Source organism: Prenolepis imparis, unplaced genomic scaffold, assembly GCF_030444845.1.
Source record: "Prenolepis imparis isolate NDT839.2.m4 unplaced genomic scaffold, iyPreImpa1.0 SCAF_6, whole genome shotgun sequence".
In the NCBI taxonomy this organism is placed as follows: Eukaryota; Metazoa; Arthropoda; class Insecta; order Hymenoptera; family Formicidae; genus Prenolepis; species Prenolepis imparis.
Genome location: NW_028141164.1, coordinates 4,262,745 through 4,283,081, shown reverse-complemented (window position 1 = coordinate 4,283,081; position 20,337 = coordinate 4,262,745). Strand labels below are relative to the sequence as shown.

Here is a 20,337-nt window from a genome sequence, read left to right as displayed (position 1 = left end):
CCTGACCACCTTCCGCCATCTCCTCGTCCGCCACCTCTTCCTCCACCTCTTCCCTCGGGTTGCCTCAAGAACAAACCCCAATATGTCTGACAACAATGCCCACCCGATGGATTAGACGCTTCCGCCGGGCACATATAAACGCATGCACGCATACATATACATAGCGGTATGCGTATATGTACATGTGTGTCGCGCTTATCTTCTCCTCGTTGTCGTTTCATTGCGACATCAGAGTCACTTACGTACGTACGATATCGCGCTAGGACATATATGTATATACATGTATACACACACATACGTACGCACACAGCATGCAAACTCTTCCTTGCTGCGCAATTTTTTTCTCTCTTCATACCCTTTTCTTCGTAGTTCATCGAGAGTGTCCGTGATCTATTAAATTTACCAAACGGGATGAATATTCATACACGATCTCCGGTAACGCGGCAAGCCTTTACTTTCATCATCGTTAATTGACACTGATTCCTTGACGTCCCTTATCGTGTACCACACGATCGTGTATCGCGCGATGCTCGTCGTAAATTAGATTTAAAACGATCTGACCGTAACGACGTTGCGGTAATTTTTTATTCGGGTGATTGCCAGACGACACATCTTTATATGATTATATTTTATGATTTTGATCGGCACATTCGATTTCAGAAGTAATCATAAAACGTTTGTAAAAGCTTTTTTTCGCAGTGAAAAAAACGTATCTAAATATTATGCGTTGCCTATTATGATATTCTTGGAATAATATATTACTGAATTTATTGTAAGAGAATGTGCAGAATTTAAGATCGCGGATAAAGTAATTATGGTTACGAAATATAAATGTTGTTTTTCATGTTTTAAGAAAATTGTCTTAATTTAAAAAATCGTGTCAATTAGTATAATTATTTTATTATAAATTATATACAGAAGACGCAGCGCATATACATATAATAAAAATCTTTGTGTCGAGTACTTCAACTGCATCTCTTTCAGTAGAAAAAGAATGCGCTGCCCGTCTACTGGAAGGTACATTCAAACAGGTGTACGACGCTCGACTTCCGACAAAAAAGTTCCACGAGTTTCCTGAGAAAACAAGCGAGCCGCGGGTAGAACGTGTGCTTCTGTAATATGTAAAACGTATTTGCATTCATCTCGCGATTCTTTATTCGACGCTTCTTACCCCAAGACGAGGCGTAACATCGCGCGAGTTTTTCTTTTCTTTTTTTTTTTTCTTACCCGAAGGAAAGAGATTAGTTCGTTCCACATAAAGAACTTACTACCGCGCGCCGAGGGAGAGAAAGGAAGTCTCTGGCTGGCCAAAGGAATCCCACTTTCCCGCGGTGTCGGTGGGATGGGTAATTGCACGTACAATTTTTTTTCCTCCGGTTTTCCTTCCTTCGGAATTTTCTCGGTTTTCTCCCGACGCGGTCCGCATCTCTCGCCACCGTCGTCTCCGGATACACGTGGAGACCGCCTGGACCGCGCGTGTTCTGTATATGTCCGTGGGACAATGTATACGTGTACGTGTGTATATGTGTGGTTTGCGCGATGGTGGGAAGCAAAGTTCACGGACTGAGAGATCACCAACGTGCACACATACGTGCGCGACGACGACCCCTTTCAGAATATTTTCTCGGTTCTTTCTTGCGGACCCTCACCCTAAGCAGGACAACGTGGGGGGTAGCTTGAGGTCCTGGTAAGACCCCCCACCAACGATGCTCCTTATTGATCGTCCTCCGGCCCACCTCCCCAAGAGGGGCCACACACCATGGTGTGTGCTTTCTCCTTCTCCTTTATCCTCGCTTAGGTCCACCCCCGCGAGCACCCTCCCGCCTTTGTAGAACCCACCTACCAAAAACCACCCTATCTCGCCGTCTCTCTTCTAACCTCGGCCGGCATCAGCCCGGTCCTCTCTCCCTCCTACCTTACTCGATAGTAACCCCCGGAACACAAAGAGCCACCGTGATCCCCAGCGTCTGGGCACCACTACGGATAGTCCGGAAGCATAGTTGGACATCAGCTCCGACGACGCCAATTTACCGGCAATTTCGTTCCCGGGGAAAATTGATTGCGGTCTACAGAAATTCATAATTAGTTGGACGGGGCTGTCTGACATTCAAGCGCGGGAGCGTTCTCCAAACAGGAACTTAAGTATGATTAAACGTCGAGGTAGACGACATTTCTCCGCGTCGCGTCGTGTAGAAGGGAACACAATTGCGGAAGGAACGTGACAAAACGTCGCCATGCAAAATCCTTCCTTTTAGATACAGCTTTTGTTAAATAAGAGTCACGATTATGTAATCTTTAATGTGTAAGGCGCAATTAATGATGTCGTTTGACTGTAATTTAAGTATAATGGCGTCTTTTCTTTCTCATACGATAAAAATCTTTATAGTAGAAAGCATAAATCGTAAGAAATGTGTGTGTAGGGTATAAACATTAATCAAATTATTATTATTTTCGAGTAAAACATATATCGCGTAAGAGAGAAGAATAATAAGAAAGATTCGTCTGTGTTTTTCGAATATCTTGGTGGATTTATCTAAGACTCCTCCTAGAGTTTTACCGAGGAGAAAGGGATCTCAATGAAAGAGTATTAGAGAAGTTGCATCGGGCAAAGGCGGCAAAGTCGAACAGATGCCGAGCACGTGGTCGATCGATGGCCAGGCAACGTGGTTTGCCTCCTTTTTTTCCAAGCGGGGCTTTTCCCGAAGAACCGCGCGCGGCGCCGTTTTTCATTCATATTTCCATGGTCGTGACCCGTTCATCGAAGGCTGCAACGCCACGTTGCAGGAATCGATTTCGAATGGCGCATCACGCGCGCCCTTCCTCCGCCTCTTTTTCCCGCCACGGGTGTTCCCCTAGGTCGGGGTTACATTTATGTACTGTACCGCTTCGTATATTTATGTATGTATCTTTTTTTCTCGTTGCCATGCTACATTTTATCAAAACGTCTGTAGAAGAATACAGTTTACACGATTGACGCAGCGAGGCATTGTGCCGCGCTGCATTATAATTAGTTGTTCGAAAATTGTTGATGAGAAAAGTTATGTCGAATTTTACGTTCGCTTTTAATTTTATGTAAAATATTATTGTTATATATGATTCCTGTGCGTCTAATTTAAAATAGATATTAAATGCACGAATTTCTTTACCCACGGGAACTGATTTCAAGTACAGATATTCAATAAAACAAGATGATTTGCGATGTGGGCGGTAAACGAAACAGATAGTTCGAGTTTTTAATTGGATATATTTTTATACCAGAATGAATTACTGGATAGATTATTCCCTAGGCTGGACCGGCTGTAGGTCGGCGTTGCATTTACGTCGCGTTGTTTTCCTCCTTTTCTTCCAACATTTTACAGTCCGTCCACTCGAGGGACAATAAAAATTGCACAACTCGACGATATCATTCTGCGTGATATAACGTAGGAATTTTGCCCAATGAAATTGCCTCGAATGAAAGGGGCATTAAACAATATGTATAATGAAAATGTTCTAGGCTGGACAGAGAAGGAGAGAGAGAGAGAGAGAGAGAGAGAGAGAAATGAGGAGAAGCGGAGAGCAACTATGATATTGTTATGCAATTGCTGTGTGTTGGTGTAACATTAACGAAAAGCAAATGTTAACGTTGTGTATAACGTTTTTAAGCGAACCACCGGAATAAATTGTTATAATCGCGATATTGTCTATTATTTAAAAGCGTTCGATTTGTTATGATACGTGAACCGGATATGAGAACGAAATAATTTATGGACGACCACATGTTGCGCGCCGGGAGTTTCTTTTCTTTGTAAACAATCCTTGCAATTGGATACTTCAAATAATAAAATAAAGTATAAGAACGTAACTAATACAATGGATATCGTAATATTTAAAATATTTCGAAAAAAAGTTACCGCGACTACTAGGGAATATAAAAGTGATTGAGTAAGAAAAATATCCAAGCAATTTATTGCATATTATTAATTCGACAAGAATAAAAATTTTCGAAGCAATGATAATGAAATAATAAACGCGAAGAAATTAAATTTTCGAGAAAGAAATTAGAGCTCTCGGCAACAATACATTTACTTCACACTATTCTCGATTGCCAAGTTGGACCCAATGATCTACGAGGAGCAATTTGGGGATGACGGAGGCTGTGTAGCCGTGGCAGCTCCGGTCTATCGGAGATATCCGATCAGCGCAACAGCTGATGGCTCGCGTATCTATCGACCCATCGGCTGCCATCGATATTGTAATAGTTTGCTAATAGTCCGACGATTGTTCGACCATTGACGCGACCTGTAAGCGGACACTGAGCTCGTCTCCATCAGCGACGCGGTATGAGCAAAGAGGAAAGCGAAACGACGAGATAGAATGAGAAGGAGAAAGAGAGAGAGTGAAACAGAGAGACAGAGAGAGAAAGAGAAGAAAAAGAGAGAGAGAGAGAGAGGGTGGATGGAAGAGCGATCGAATGCCTGCGGAAATTTTAACGCTCTATAACATGCGGTAAACTCGATTATCCGCGGCTACGAATTCCCACTTTTTGTTCTCCTTCCATGCCGGATACGTACGTTTTCCGTGTTGCACGCGCCCGTATATATGCGGCATAACGTGTGAACACAGTGAATAATGCCTCTATTTGTCGAGTTCGACTTTGCTGCCGCGGCGCCGGAAGTGTCGTCCAATTTTGTTGTCAAACCGATTCCCTTTGGTTACCAGTTTTCGCGCTAATTGCTCCATTACCACCGACAATTTCGGCCAATATTTTCTTGACGAGTTGGAATAAAATACCGTTACGATTAGTGAGAGAACGCCACTCTATCGGCTCGTCATGGGAGCGACACCTTTTGTTATTCGTGTGTTCGGTTTCATCTTCCGATACGGGACAGCGCATTAAAGTCGCATCACGCTCTAATGTAAATAAGATGTGTTTCGTAATGTTAATGCGCGGAAGGTGTACGGTGGAAGCAAGAAGCGCTAATTTCATATACATTAAATGTGCATACATTTAAATAATTTATAAGCGGTGCACTTAGTTTTTAATATTAAACGGTAGCTTTCTTCCAGGTATTTTATTTTTCGTCGAGGGCCGAGCGGTCAACAAGGGAGAGAAAAATATAATCTTCATTAATATTTTTAAAAAAAATCCATCAATTAATATTGAGTGTACTAAAAGAGTTTGAATTTGAGTGCTTTTATCTACAGAATTGTAAATTAAATTCACCGAGACTAACGATACATTTTTACGCGGCTTCGCTGCAATTTATCAGTGAGATTTTCTTTCCGCTCCGTAAGGCATCGTGTCGGGCTCCGATCTTGGGCGGGTCTCTGGTCTTTGTAAGCGCGTGCAAACACTTTTTACCGACGCCATTAACGATGACCACTCGGTCATCGTAGACTCCGGAGAAAGGCGGATCGTGTGTCCTCAAACAGTCACCCTTTCTTCTTTATTTCCCCCCGATTGGCCCTAATTATGTTTGCGTTTCTGAGTACAGACTCACTTTTTTTCTTCTAATTAGTCACGGTTAATCATCATTCAGCAGCACATCCGTTCGGCCTTGTTTGTTAAGAAAAGTCAGCTGTTTTAATTTGCTGTTTTAATTTCGGCGTATATAGTTTATTCACGATATTACTTGCGCAACTGTGCGATTTGTAATATTTATTGATGCAAGAGATCAAAACGATAATCATTTTCGGAAAACTCAACGTCTTTCATATTCGAGATCAAACTTTGCTTCGATAAAAAAATAACTCGGTGAAAAAAGTCAATCTTTCTCGTCTCTATCTCGTTAATCTTACATTTTTCGCGTAAAAAAAAAAAAAAAGCGAAAGTGCCAATCTTACTTTGGGGGTTCGTATCGTATATATTTTATAGTAATGTGAGAAATTCACGACGCGCGTTTCTATTTTCGCATATACCCGTGAGTGAAATTTGCAACGCGTGTGAACGTTTATAGACGCGTTCGCACGGTGTTATGGTTTTTCGAGAGGCGCGCCGATTCCGCCCACGAAAAATACGATGCGCGCGGTCAGGGACGCGCGAGAAGTGATGCAGCCGCGTTACAGGCGCGTCGGTGCAGTATATGGATACGTTGGTCGATGCACCTACCATAGGGGGTCGAAGTACCTAGTCGCTCTCTGTATGCGTGCGGCACGCGCATTGAAAAAGAGCGAATTCGAATTCGCGTTTGCGCGGCGACGCGTCGACCAGCGGTGAAGTAACAGCTGTTTTCGTGTGTCGCGACGCGACGCAGAGGAGCGAAAAAAAAGAGGGTGGAAAGAGGGAAAGGGAACGGGATGTGAGGAGAGAGAAAAGCAACAATCGAAACCGTGTCGGGCAACGGCCGTGGCCCGCGTAGCAGTCCACAATAAAAATCGACGTTGTTTCAATGTCACGAATATATGTATATATATTTCCCGCAGTTCCTTTTTATTTTATTTCTCCGACTGCGATGCGTCTTATAAAATGGGCGAGCGCGAGCGAGACGTGAAATCGCGAGAGTGAAAGCTTATTATCCGACTAAAAAGCACTAATTGCAGAAAATTATGACAATTAAGGCACCTTGCCAAGGCAAAAGTAGACAAGCGTATCCTTTTAATGCGTAAAATACCTAGTGTTCTTAGCCGACTTTTTTTGAATTTTAAGATCTACCTTGATCCTACTTTTTATTTATATTTTATTATTACGAAGTAGGATCTCTCTCTTTTATTTTCCGCTTATATAGATATAAGGGTTTTTGAACGATAAGCCTAAATATATTTTTTTTTATACAGTTTGCACAATATAAAATATACCTAAAATATATATAACACACATAGAGATCCTATCTAAAATATTAATCAAACAGATATATATCTACCAATTCAAATACGACGTGACAGTGGACTGTGTTTAATTAATTCATCGATTATTTTATAATTATTTACGATATGTGAAAATAATTTTGCCTGAAAATAATAAAGTAATATAATATAATTTTTATTAAGACAAATGTTATTGTTTATTAATTTATTACGTATTATCTTTAAAATTTATTTGTTTCAAATAGTTATTGTTAATAATAACTGACTGAGTTTGAATTATTGTGTAACTATTTTTGCGATATCTTTGATCAAAAACTGTATTTGTCAATTTTCAAAGAATCTTTTATGAGATTTTTAAATGTATTGTGATATACATATATAATTGTATGTACATATAATTGTGTAATATAGAATATACTTTTCATATTTAGTATAAATATTGCAAAATTTTTTTACATTTTCTCTTTCTCTCCCTTTTTCTCTCTCTCTCTTTCTTTTTGTATATTATTAATATATATTTTTTTTAATTATACATTCTTGACAAAAAATTTATATAGATTGAAATTATATATTACAAGAAGATTATTAAAAAAATATATTTTTTTATTTACTTTTATTTATTTTTTATTTCTATTTATTAATTTTAATTTTAATTTTACTTTTGTTTTATAATTTATTAAAAAAATGTTTAACAGAGATATCGAGCTACTCTATATACTAGATTGGCGATAGATTTCAATACACGATTAAATTATCGTGTTATAATCAATGTGATAAATTTGATTTCTTTCTGATCATATCTGTTTAATCATACAAACATTCTTGATTCTATCAAATAGAATGTTTTCTTAAGTGTGCACTTTATAAGTCGACATACTGAGAGATAATTAATTAAAATCATAAAAAAATTTGTGAAATATGATCAATTTAATTATATCTTTATTCTGTATATTAATTCTTCTATTCACATTTTATGCGAAATTTATTAATCATAAGTTTTTAAAATCAGACATAATTTTTTTATTATTTGTATATATTAATTTATTTTAATCCCGTTATAGGTTTGTATAAAAATATAGGAAAGTTAAAAGTATTAAAAATATAGAAAAGTTAAAAGTAGAATATTATTCACGACGTTCAGAGAGGATTACAATTTCTTTCGCCATCAAACTGAGCATAAAGTTAATCTCGCGAATGCATGTGCGAAACTCCGGTAATAGTCGGAATATAGCGCGCGCTATCGAGACTACACACAAACAACGCAAATTCATCGGATGGTGTAGTTGGACTAGTATGGCGGGCACGTAAAAGTCGCGGAAAGTCGTTCCCCATATTTCACGTGCATTTCCCGAAAAGTATACTTTGCTGATCACGTAGACGCGATTGGGCAAACTCTAGTTTCGCGCTCATGGTCGCCCTCAAGGGCTAGAATCGGGCGATAGTCGGCGGAGGGAAGGGAGGGTGAGAATAGGTAAGGGGGAAAGAAGGCGAGTACAAGGACCGCGGGCGAGCGGCGAAGGGGAGGAGGGGGATGGTTAGGTAGTTGAGCGCGGTGAGAAGGGTTGGTAGTTCCTGGGGCAAGGAGGCGAGGGTCAGTGGGACGACAGGGGGTGCGTTAAGCCACACCCGCAAAAACAGCCCCCTGCAGCTCCGGCAGCGACCGAGCGCATCGACCGACCAGTTTCCCCACCATCAGCACCGCACACAACGCAAGCGACAAGTTCGACTCGGTTTGCAAAAGCTTCTCGAGGATAGCAGCTACCCGGTCGCTCGCTCTAGCTCGCCGATCCTCTTTCACTACGCGTCCTGCACATAGGTACTCCGTGATGCCACCCTGCCTGTGTGTCCCTATCACCTACCATGGTTTACCAATAGCACCCCCGTTTGCACCTGCACCCTATGTAAACGCGCACACTTATCTGGAAGGCACGATCTCGTAGAGATCGCTCTAGAATCCTCGAGCTGTTTACTTCGAAATGGAGGTGCTTGCCTCCGTTCAATGCGTTTCTTGGAAGTATAACACGTTTTTTGTTTCATTAGAAAACAAAGCACCCAGCCAAAAAAGATCTTTCCCTTTATTTTAAATTTAAATACTAATTTATAATTTTAAATATTATCTATAGAGATATCTTTATTTTTTGAAATTTTTTATTTTTATTCATTTTTTTTGTTCCAGCAATATATAATTTGTCAAAAATCATAAACGTTCTATATATAGTAAGTATTTTTTTTATTAACGAAGTATTTAAGGAATATACTTAAGAAAATCTTTGTACACTTATATTAGAGAAATTTTAGCAATTATATATAATAGTACTTACTAAAGTGGAAAAGAGACTATTTAAAAAAAATATATATATATATTATTATATAGTAATAATACGCAAAGTGTGTAAAATACTCTATCCGATTGACGCATGTTTAAAAGAAGAATTAGAATAAAGATATAAAGCTCAACTAATATTTTTCAAAGATTTGCATAACATTTGATAATTATGCACAAAAGTATATTAAAATCTGATGTTTACATATATAGCATAAAAAGTTGGATAATCGTGGCATTCTCTTCAGTACTTTATTTTTTATAAAGAGATTCGAGGGAGAACAATTTTTGTAAAAAAAAATATATAAAATTAGATACAACTCGCGCTCTCTCTTTATATATATATATATATATATATATATATATATATATATATATATATATACCGAGTCGAAACAAAAACTATCTCCTATCTCCGCTTTAGAGCACTAAAATTAATTGTTGAAGTATTCCACCGCTATTCACCTAAGAATTCTAATATCCCATTCTGCGAAGGGACTGATATCCCCACTTTTCGCTATCTCGCTTCGTCTCCCTCATTCCCATTTTCTCTTATCTGTCGATCTCCCCACTCTCGAAGCTACTTCTTCGAACCCTCAGATTCCACCCCCAACATCACCATCGCCACTAACATCGCACGGCCACCTCCACCTCAACCATCCTATACGACCACCCTATACGACTTCACCCTCCTTCGTGCTACCGCGCGCATCCTTTCGCGCAGGCGACGAAGAAAAGTGCGAAAAGCTCGGCTTTTTGCGCGCGAAAACTTTTCGAACTACTTCACAACCACCCACGCCAGCGCACTCGCGTAGAAGGGATGAAAGTTTTTAAACCGGGGGATGAGGACACGTATGCTTTTAGCTTAAGGAATTCCTTACGCTCTCGACTCGCAAAACTTTCCCGGCTACGACGGAAAATGGCATTTTCGCTATGTGAGAGGACTTTTTGCAAATAAATAACGAAGCTACTGGGTGTCTGCGAAATAATTGTTCAAACTTATGCAAAGTTCTTTTAGATATTTAAGTAAATGTAAACGGTTTATTGCAATGAGACACATTACACGCAGTATATTTGGCAGATAACTGGTTAATATAATGATTTCAAATTATTAATAACATTTTAACTATTTCTAGTTTTTTAATTATATATCTAATGTACAACTCTCTCACAAAACGAGAATACAAGCTCTTTTATTCTTTCTCTTTACATTATAATTAAATTAAATCTATACATGTAAGTTAAATGATTTACTTAATTATTTCCTACATAGGTCACGCTACGTTTTGTCCACTTTCTTCCTCGATTAAAATTTTGTGAGATATTTGATAAAATTGTGCTTGTTGTAAACGACAAGATAAAATGCAACGCAAGCCTATTTTTGTGTCATGGTACATCGTTACGTAATTTTAAATGCCTCGACATCCTTCGTTCTGTCTGACATTTAGTCTGAGTCGTGTATCTGTCGGGAGTGGAAATGTCATAGCTGGAGTAAACGTGACGCGAAAGAGCAGGTCCATAGGCGTAGTCGTACCCAGTCGGCTAGCGAGGGGGAGGCTTTAATTAAGGCAAGTAGAGAAAAGAAAAATCCTGAGGGAATTTATAGAGGTCGGCAGCCGCGCCGGGCGTTAAGGGACTGAAGGGAATGGAGGACCCCGGTTGAGACGGGGGTCGGATCCTAAACTCGAAGGACCGGCCCTTGGTAATTTAGACCTTCGAAACGACTCTGTGGCCCATAAAGGGCTAAATGCGAGAAGCAGACTTTACTGCGTTAATTTCTTTACACAATTAAAAGGACGGTCTACCAGTTTTACTATTATTTTTCCCAGACTTTTTTTCTATTTAGAATTTAAGAGTAGGTATTGTGTGTGTTGTATAATATTTCGATACTCGCGAATATTTCGAGTTTGATGGCAATCTTATAAATTGCATTCGTAATATTTGACGACAATATTTTTATTTCGATAACGCGTGAATATCTTTATCTTATCGGTTTTGATAATTTTATGAAATTTGCTGGATGCGATTTAAATATATAATATTTTATAACATAATATCAATTTTGAAGAAAACGTTTATATTCCAAAGTGCTCTTCCATTTCACAAATAAAACTTTATAACATATAACGTTCCTGATTCTAGGTACGCCGATTTGGACATGTATATATAGCCTTTTAGGCTTCGTTCGCTATTCAGTACGGTCTGCTTACCTTTTTACGCGAGTCAGAATCCCGAGAGAATTTTCCTTGACGCGCGGCTCTATTAGTGCGGCGAATAATGATGAGTTTAAATATGGCGTCGTCGTGCTAGAGCATATAAAGGCGGCTGCAACGGTAGGTAGCATGCTCGGATTAACTTGGCCCGTTGATGAGGTGATTAAACGTTGATTAAATGCAGACTAAATTGCAGTCAAAAATATCGATCCGCTGCCTTGACTCCGGGTTCCTACCTTCGTCGTATTCTATACTCTTCGAACGACTCGTGTCGCTCTTCGTCCCTCGGTCACCTTTCAAACCCGCCGTAATCACGGTTATCTTACTCGGTCCTAATGGAATTAGAGCGCCGCTTTGATACAGTCGCGTCTCTCGGTGAATAATTACGAGATTGCCTAACAACCAACGAACGGTCCCTCCCCCCTCTCTCTATCTTTCTCTCTTTTTCGTGTATATAGGAAGAAATAACAACAAAATAAGTTTAAGCTGACTCTGTGACCGATCACCATTGTCACCATTCATCGGATCTTTCTTTCGTCTTTGCGTGAGCTGTTAAGTTTTGTAGTCGACGAGTTCATCGCATCAGAATATAATATATATATATATTTCTCGACTCATGATCATGCTCAAGAATTTTTACATGAATGTTATACATCAAAAAGGGTAATCTAGCCGCGCGCAATTATGACTTTATTAACAACAAACGCAACGATATGGCACTTTTCATCGCGCGTTGCGATTTCACGTATGTACGTAGTGAATAACGCACACGCGTGTATAAAACGCGCCTATAAATCGCGTTTGCCTATCCGTACACCCGCACAAAATCGAGCTGCATTTGCCTGCGATCCAGTACGTGGCAGTGGCAGATGATAGTGGTGGACGACGGCGACTTTTAATCAATCCGATTATTGTCAGGAGGATTGGACCTCGTTGGCATCGTTCCTTCACTCGTTTCTGTGTAGGTGTATTAACGTTTGACCCCGGATATCCCCACATTGGATCCTCTCTCCCCGCAGTCTTTCGGCCTCTCTTTCGCACTCGCTCGGTTTACACGCTTGGCGGCTTCGCTCTCGTTTACTCTGTTCAATAGATTTGTCATATATATATATGTATATATATATATATATATATATATATCTGATATGCGTGTGTATGTCTACATTTATGCACGTGTACGCGCGCGGGAGGCGGAGGACGATTTCTCGATCGACCTTAATTGACTCGTCGCACCGACTGCGTTTTCTTTTATTTTCGCCCTCTACACCGCGCGCTCACTACGTTTCCCATCTTCCTTTTCAATATCACCGATGAAGCCGGAGTTCTACTTGCGCCGCTTAACGGGTAATCCCGTGGAAACACGCGACGGCAAGAGTCGCAGAGGTTCGAGTGAAAATAATCTCGATAAGACAGAGACATTTGCCGAGTGGATTAAGTTTCTGCGCTTGGAAGCTGATCGGTCTTTGGATAGTAATTAACGATTCGTAATTGATATGACATATGCTTGGAATTATGAAGATTGAAATATCAGAGAGAAAGCTCTATTAAAATTAAGACGGTTAATTCAATTTTATCGCGAGGGAGATCTCGAAGAATAAAAATTTAATAAGACAATATTAGATAAACGTTCTTCTACTGAGAAAAGATAATTGTGATGTAAAAAACTCGTTAGTTTTTAAATATTATGATATAATCGACTAAGTAATTATATAATTAACGCGATGTATACGTTTGAAGTGACATGTATCTTGAAGAGCGTATTTAATGCGTCGAATAAATAACTTTTATTTTTCTTCTAGCGAGATTACATACAACTTGAAAATGTAAAACATTGTCTTATCTTTCTACGTATGGTACTTATCTTAAGCACGATGTAATCTTATCAGAAAAGCTTTTCTTAATCATAATTTAGAACATTATATTATTCACGAAACATCCAATTACCTGAACTTGAACTTGGATTGTTTTCTATTATTATTGATATAAATTCAATTATTTTATCCTACTCTATATAAGATATACAAAATTATTCATTCCTTTTTATTAAAAAATTTTTAGATCCAAAGTTTCTTTTTTAGCGGAAATCTGATTTAATATAAATTTTATCTAGCTCTTAAATTCTTTGATTTTGTAACGAAATAGATTGTATATAATTTTGAATGCTTTCTCAAAAGAGAATCTCAAAATTCTGTTAAATTAAAAAAAATAAAGCTTATTATATCTATTTTTATCGTCTTTTTTATTTATTTAGTGTATACAACTTAAGACCTTTTAGAATCTCAACATACTCAAGGCAAATTCGTTCCAAATAAGTTCAGGAATACACATATGAAGGAAATGTGCGAAGAAGCTATGACACCCTGTATATAATTCGTACGCTAGCTGTACTTAGAAACCGGCCAACGTGCAAATCGCCTGGACGCGCGTACATGCACGCACACACGTGCACGCAAAGAAGTGGACAGCCTGGCCCTGACACTCAGAAGGACCATCAGTTATATAGAGGCCGCCGACTGGACCGCCACTACTACCATCGCAAATACCACCATTACGAAGAGCCGCCACCCCCGTAACACATGGCGGCGGCTATATACGGGACGACAGGGAGGACGGGAAAGAGGGGTGGCAAACGGGGACGGTTTTTTAAATCTAGCCATCAAGGATCCATCCTGGCCTGGCTGAATGCCCGCGCGCCACACATCGAAAGCGATCTAACGCGACCGCGCGTATTTGTCGGCCGCCCATTATCCTCCACGAAATTCAATTACCGGTACGAGCGCAAAATCTATTTTTGCACCAAGCAACTCCGACGAGCGTCACTTCTTGCCGTCTTAAGAACAGCCGTGCAAAGCGTTCTTTTTCCACTATATTAGTCGAACAAGTAGATCTTAGTTATTTTCTGTAACATTTGTCATTTATATTACTTTTTCGTTGAGCTCGGTAGAAAAGAACGATATGATCGATTTTACTTGTGCCTCTCATCATCCTGCTCCGAATATTATTCTCCTCCCGTTGTAATCCCGAGTATTTTTCCTTTATAATTATTTGGAGAAGCTCTTAATTTTTTGCGTGCAAATATCGATCTCGACGTCGTGATCGATAAATTACAAATGCGTCTTTTTATCTCGCAATATTTCGATGTTGTAATTACATAATATTTCTCAGAATGTGTGATATGCGATTAAAACGTAATTACATCCTACTGTGTTCTTCTTCTCAATCAAGTTCAAAGTGTCGCGAACGCTTTTTCTTTTCCATTTTCGCTTTACGCCGTATGCGGGAAAAAGGCCACGCGTAGCTTGTTATCGTTGCACGTAGCCATTCATTAATTAAATGTAAAGCATATGTAAAACGCATGATATAAAAATATAATTGCGCAACGAGGACGATGTACTGCCACTCTGTAAATTTGTCGATCGCCCATTATTCTCGTCGAAATTCAATTGCGGACGCGCACGTGAAGCCTGTTTTTGTGATAACCTCTGTGCATGAATTGTTTCCAGATGAAACTTATTTTATATTATTTATTTGCATCACTTCTTTCATCTCTTTTGCTCTTTATCGCATCAATTGAATGCTTATATCTTTTATCACTTGTGAATTTCACTGAAACATTTTGCGCTACTTTTTTCATTCTTATTTATTCTTGCCATATTCTTATCGTTTTTATATTGCAGTGTAATGATCAATTAAAAAGAAATATATGTATACTATTTGACATACTTTCATCACCGATGCCACACGAGTGGAATATAAAATAAATTAATTAAAAAATATACGCCTACTTATATCACCGTTTTTATTGGATCTTTATTATCATAATAACGACGGTGCAAAAAAATATCATTTGATAGATTATTCCGCATTCTCGTACTGGAAGACTTATTTTTATTAAATTTTATATATTTTGTTTCTACACGTTGTGCATTTCCCACGAGACTTTAGAATCCCTCGTTTCTACGCCATCGTCTAGAATGGCGATCTTTTTTTTTGCGAAAACAAGAATTTTTTTCTGATTAATCGAGAGCCGATCGACCGCACTGTGCATTCTCGAAAGCCCGTATTGTTTATTCCACGATTGGTAGACGCGATTGAAATCTTTCTCTCCTGTCGACCTTTGTCTTTCGCCTCTTTTGATTCAGAATGTCTAGCCACAGGCTGCAACCGTCCATTTAAAATATTACGTCCTTTTCGTAAATTGTTGAGAAATTCTTAAGTGCTCTGTCCAATTTAATCGTTAAATTTCACAGAAAAAGTAAAAGTCAGAAAAGTAATGATTATTCGAAAATCATTTTCTGAAAGATTTAATACAATATTTTTTGATATCAATATTTATACATATAATGTTGTAATAACTATTGCATTTTATAGATACAAATTTTGAATCATCCTGCATGATATCGAAGCTGCAATTACAAGAAATTAAAGCTTCAGCGAGAATAAGTAATTCCAGAATGTCAACTGTTTAATATTTAAACACAAATAGAACTATTCATGTGCATAATTGCAGATATCTCACACAGCGCTACAGAGCGGTAATCATAAATTCTCGACGCAACGACGATATCGTTACATACAGATTAAAGTAGAACAAAATAACACGCTTCCCCTGATAATTCGATATTTCAACAAGAAATCAAATGGGCACGTAATATAGAACTATTTTAGTTATTTTTATACATTGCGATATTGTGCTCACCTTAAAATTATGCATTTTCGATATTTTTGCGATAAAATTAAAGATGTGTATCAAGTAAATATATCTTTAAAATACAATAATTTCAAATATATATAAACGCGGCGATGATTAATCCTGCTATTTGCGAGGAAACGATGCGATAAAAAACGTTGGTGCGTTTTGTTACGGCTAGCGCGCGCGCGTCACGAAAATCTCATCACTTAAGGCTTAATAACCAGGACACGCAGACTCCGACGAGAACCTGCGCTCATTTATTTCCGCGTCTTTTGCCGTGATAGTTTTTCCCTTTTTTTTTTGTCGCGCGTCCGCTTTTTCTTCCCTTGCCCTTCGAGTGCGAAAGACCGAGCGCGAAAAAGAGAGAGAGAAAGAGGGATGTCGGGCGGGCCGGGTCGAGCCCGCTAAAAAACGCCAGTGCGAGTCACGATGACTTTCGGAATCATTTTTCAAAATGTCTGCCTCTGCCTCGAGGGGGGTGACCCCGACGGGCGGCGGCGGCGAGGGGGACAAGGGGGTGGCAGAGGGGTGGTCAACCCCCGTGGCGTAGGGTGGCAAGATGGCGTCGCACGGTAAATCGATGGAGGCTAGTCACTGCAGGCGCCCTCGCTTTCACAGCTCCGATCCCCCTTCCCCCTTTCTCCCCGTTCAACCCCCAGACCACCACCCACTTTGCTTCCCCCTCGTTCTCCCCCTCATTTTCGAGCTTCACGCAAGCGCTCGTATACCGTGAACGTCGAGTCTTCGGTCATCTAAGCATAATTTTGCACGGGTCTAGAATAGTAACCTGCGTTTTGCCGAAAAATACAAAAAAAATCTTTTTTATCTTTTTTTTGTTCGAAGAAAAAAAAATCAATTTCCGAGAGAGCTTAGAAAAAAATGTGATTGACTTATAGGTATATATATTTTTTCTTTTTCTTTTCTTTTATTCTCGACAGAGATCTCTTTGCGAGAAACGTATTACAAATATAACAATATTTACTAATACGAACTCTTGTCGATAATTATATTAGAGCACATCAGTCTGCAAATAACGCGATAGTCGAAAGTAAACGAAGAGTTTGCGGGGAAAACGCAAGCCGATCGCATTCCGATATGATTTTTCCGATAAACCTATCTCATTTTAATATTCAACACCTGTAAACGCACCGGAACAAAGGCGATAGCCGCTACAAATCGGGTAGTATTTGTATCGGATGCATCCCGCGAAGCGCGCGCTGTGTACAATAAAAATTTCAAGCGGATCGTTAAAACTGGTTTTTTATCCCGCGCACTGTGTGCGAGAGCGCGAACCTGTTTGATTCTCTGTCTGAGAAATGTAACCGCCGAGAGCGAGAACCCGCCGTGGCTTTAAAAAAAAACACACGCCACAACAGGTTTCCGTCTCTTAATCCTTCTGCGCTCGCTTAACAGTCTCTCGCGTCAATGTGCAAATGAAAATTTTCATAGACGTTAATGTCGCCTTCCTCGTACTACTGGTTAATGCCACGAAATTTTCATAAGTGCGCTAATTTCATTATACTAATTAGAATATTTTAAAATTTACGTAAACGCGCGACATGGGGGCCACGTCGTAGGACTCAATTACGAATAAAACCCGCGAGCACGAGCGAATTAAATGTCTCGGTGGGAAAACACGTATTTAGAAGGGCGCTTTTCTAGCCATTTAACACACATGTAAGTTGTTTCTCTCCCTCTCTCACATGTCACTCTCTACATTGCTAGTCGAAGACGCATGCAGAGCGAAATACCGATTGATCAATCAGATATGGTCTGATATCGTCTATTATCGGAACTCCTCGTCAGATATTTGACATTGATGCCCGTCTGAGATTTATGCACGTCGCGAAATGTGTTTTGATTAAACCATAAATAGGCATCGATGCAGTCACACTATATGAACTCAATGCACTTTTCCAATGTTCTGACATTTTAAAATCAACATCAATAAAAAAAAGATTATTGCTTAAAATGAACATAACAATTTGACAAATTGACATACTAATAATTTTTGAAACATGGATTTATAAAATTCATTGACGTATTAAAATATAAAATATTATCCAAACAATATTTATTAAATATAAATTAGAAAATAGAAAGGCTATTCGAGCCATACGCGGATGTCGGTGCGTCGATTCCAACGAAAATTAATTTTTCGTTGAAATTAACTAATTGTGCACGGGGCACGAATTTTGCTTGGTACACCACCAATATTTATTATTTTTGTGTAATACTAACTTTTTATATATTATCTTTGTTAGATATTTAACTTATTTATTAGATTAAATTTATTATAAGAGCAAATATATTATGTTTGTTTCTTATTTATCTAAATCTTATCTTTATTTTTTGTTGTATCGTAAACTTGTAATGCATTATTATCAATTGAAGGCGAACATATTTGTCCTTACATTTATCATGTTATTGCATAAACATATGTTTAATGCAAATAGTATTTTAAAACGCGGTCAAAAAATCAATATGTATCTATATATGTATACATATATATGAATAATTAATGATTATCAATGTTTTAAGAATGATTAATAATGCGGATAACAAGATTGATATACAAATGATTGATTGTCCAAAATAAAATTACAATCAAAGCGTGAATTGCGTAAAAACTCCATTTACTTGATAGCTTAATTATGTATATCGTTAACCCGATATTAACTCGATAATTAATATAATAATAATATAGAGAATAATAATTTACTTAAAATATTAAACTCTTTCAAGGGATATATTGAGGTTTGTAGAGAATATGTGTGAGAATATATGTGTGAACTAACCGATCATATATTATATTTTAAATACATTTATTATTTAAATTTAAATGATTTATCAAATTGTTACGCTGTATTAATTTGCATTTTTGTATTTTTAGTGTTTTGCGTGCAATGTGCGATCCTTCTCCCCCTTTCTCTCTCTCCCTCTCTCTGCTTGATGAAATATCCATTAATATTTCTGTATTACTTTTGATCGATTCTTTTAATTCTTTTATTTCTTAAATCTTAACAGAGATCTTTGTCAAGTTAATAAGATTTGCTGATTAATCGTATCGAATAATCTATAAGGATTGAATCGAATTTATGGCTCAAAGTAAATGCGCAAAAATAACAAATTTAACACGATAATAGAATCGGACGCTGCGAATCAAATATAACTGACATTTAACAAATAAACACATCAATAAATGACATCTTATCAAGATCGATATTAATATATTGAGGTAAATAACTACTTTCTTAATTAATGTTTCTAAAGATATACTGCACTACGCTTACTTTAGAAATAGGTAGTTTTTTCTTTGATTTTTGATTATACATGCATTATATTCATGTGTGTAAAATTTGATGTGAATTATTTCAATGAGTAATATATGATTTCTGTATATTCTTCAATAATGATAAATAGTATAATAAATAGTATAATAAGTAATAAGTAATAAGTAATAGTATATAATAAGTATAATAATAAATAAATTTTTAAAAATTTATTTAAGCATTGCTCTATCTTATTAATTGATTATTTTCTTGTTATTTTCTTATTATTTCCTTGTTTGTTCTAATTACATTTTCAGTTTTTTAATATCTTTTTTTAAATATAAAAATATTCACGGTTTTTCTAGAAATTTTTATATATATGTATTATTATTTTTTCTGAAAACTGTCTATAACTAACAGATAACTATAAGATGTTAATATCTAGAATCAAATATAATTATATTTTATACATAGTAATTTTTCTCTTTTTAGCCCTATTAAATTCAATGATTATGTCTTCTATAATTACTTTCTCATTATACTGTTAACGAGTCTTAATAATTGCTGAAAAAAGAAAAGAAGAAACGATTTAAAAATTTATAAAATTGTTAAATTGATCGTGTATGTTGCTCGAAATTATTATAATTTAAATATCCGATAGCGAGTTTTCGTAATTGCAATTGTTTTTGTAAAGTTTACTAAAATGTTTTTCAAAGTATATATTTAATCGTACTAGATCTCGCTCGCGATAATAAATAAGCATTGTCTTTCAGAGATTTTTTTTTTCTTACAAAGATTCTCTCTCTCGCGCGAATTCTCTTTTATCGAAATCTTTTTCCTTATTTTCTAATTAAAATTCTAATTAGAATTCAGAATTGCATAGTTTATGTTACAATTCTGCTTTGCATTTGATAGTGTTCTTATTCCGTTCTTATATTGTGATATATTTTAAAAAGTAGTTAAATTAAAAAGTTTAAAAAATTAAAAGCACAAGCTAAACGAAATTTTATAATGCAGTAAATATACGTATAAATATTGAAAATGCGAATG

The 20,337-nt window shown here is 37.4% G+C and overlaps 1 protein-coding gene and 1 long non-coding RNA gene across 2 annotated transcripts in view; one reads left to right on the top strand and one right to left on the bottom strand.

Moving 5' to 3' along the window:
• Nucleotides 1–20,337, bottom strand: part of LOC145937722 (uncharacterized) — a 140,807-nt gene that overhangs the window by 88,759 nt on the left and 31,711 nt on the right. The gene's annotated exons all lie outside the window — the stretch shown is intronic.
• Nucleotides 1–20,337, top strand: part of LOC145937717 (pancreatic lipase-related protein 2-like) — a 108,976-nt gene that overhangs the window by 85,293 nt on the left and 3,346 nt on the right. The gene's annotated exons all lie outside the window — the stretch shown is intronic.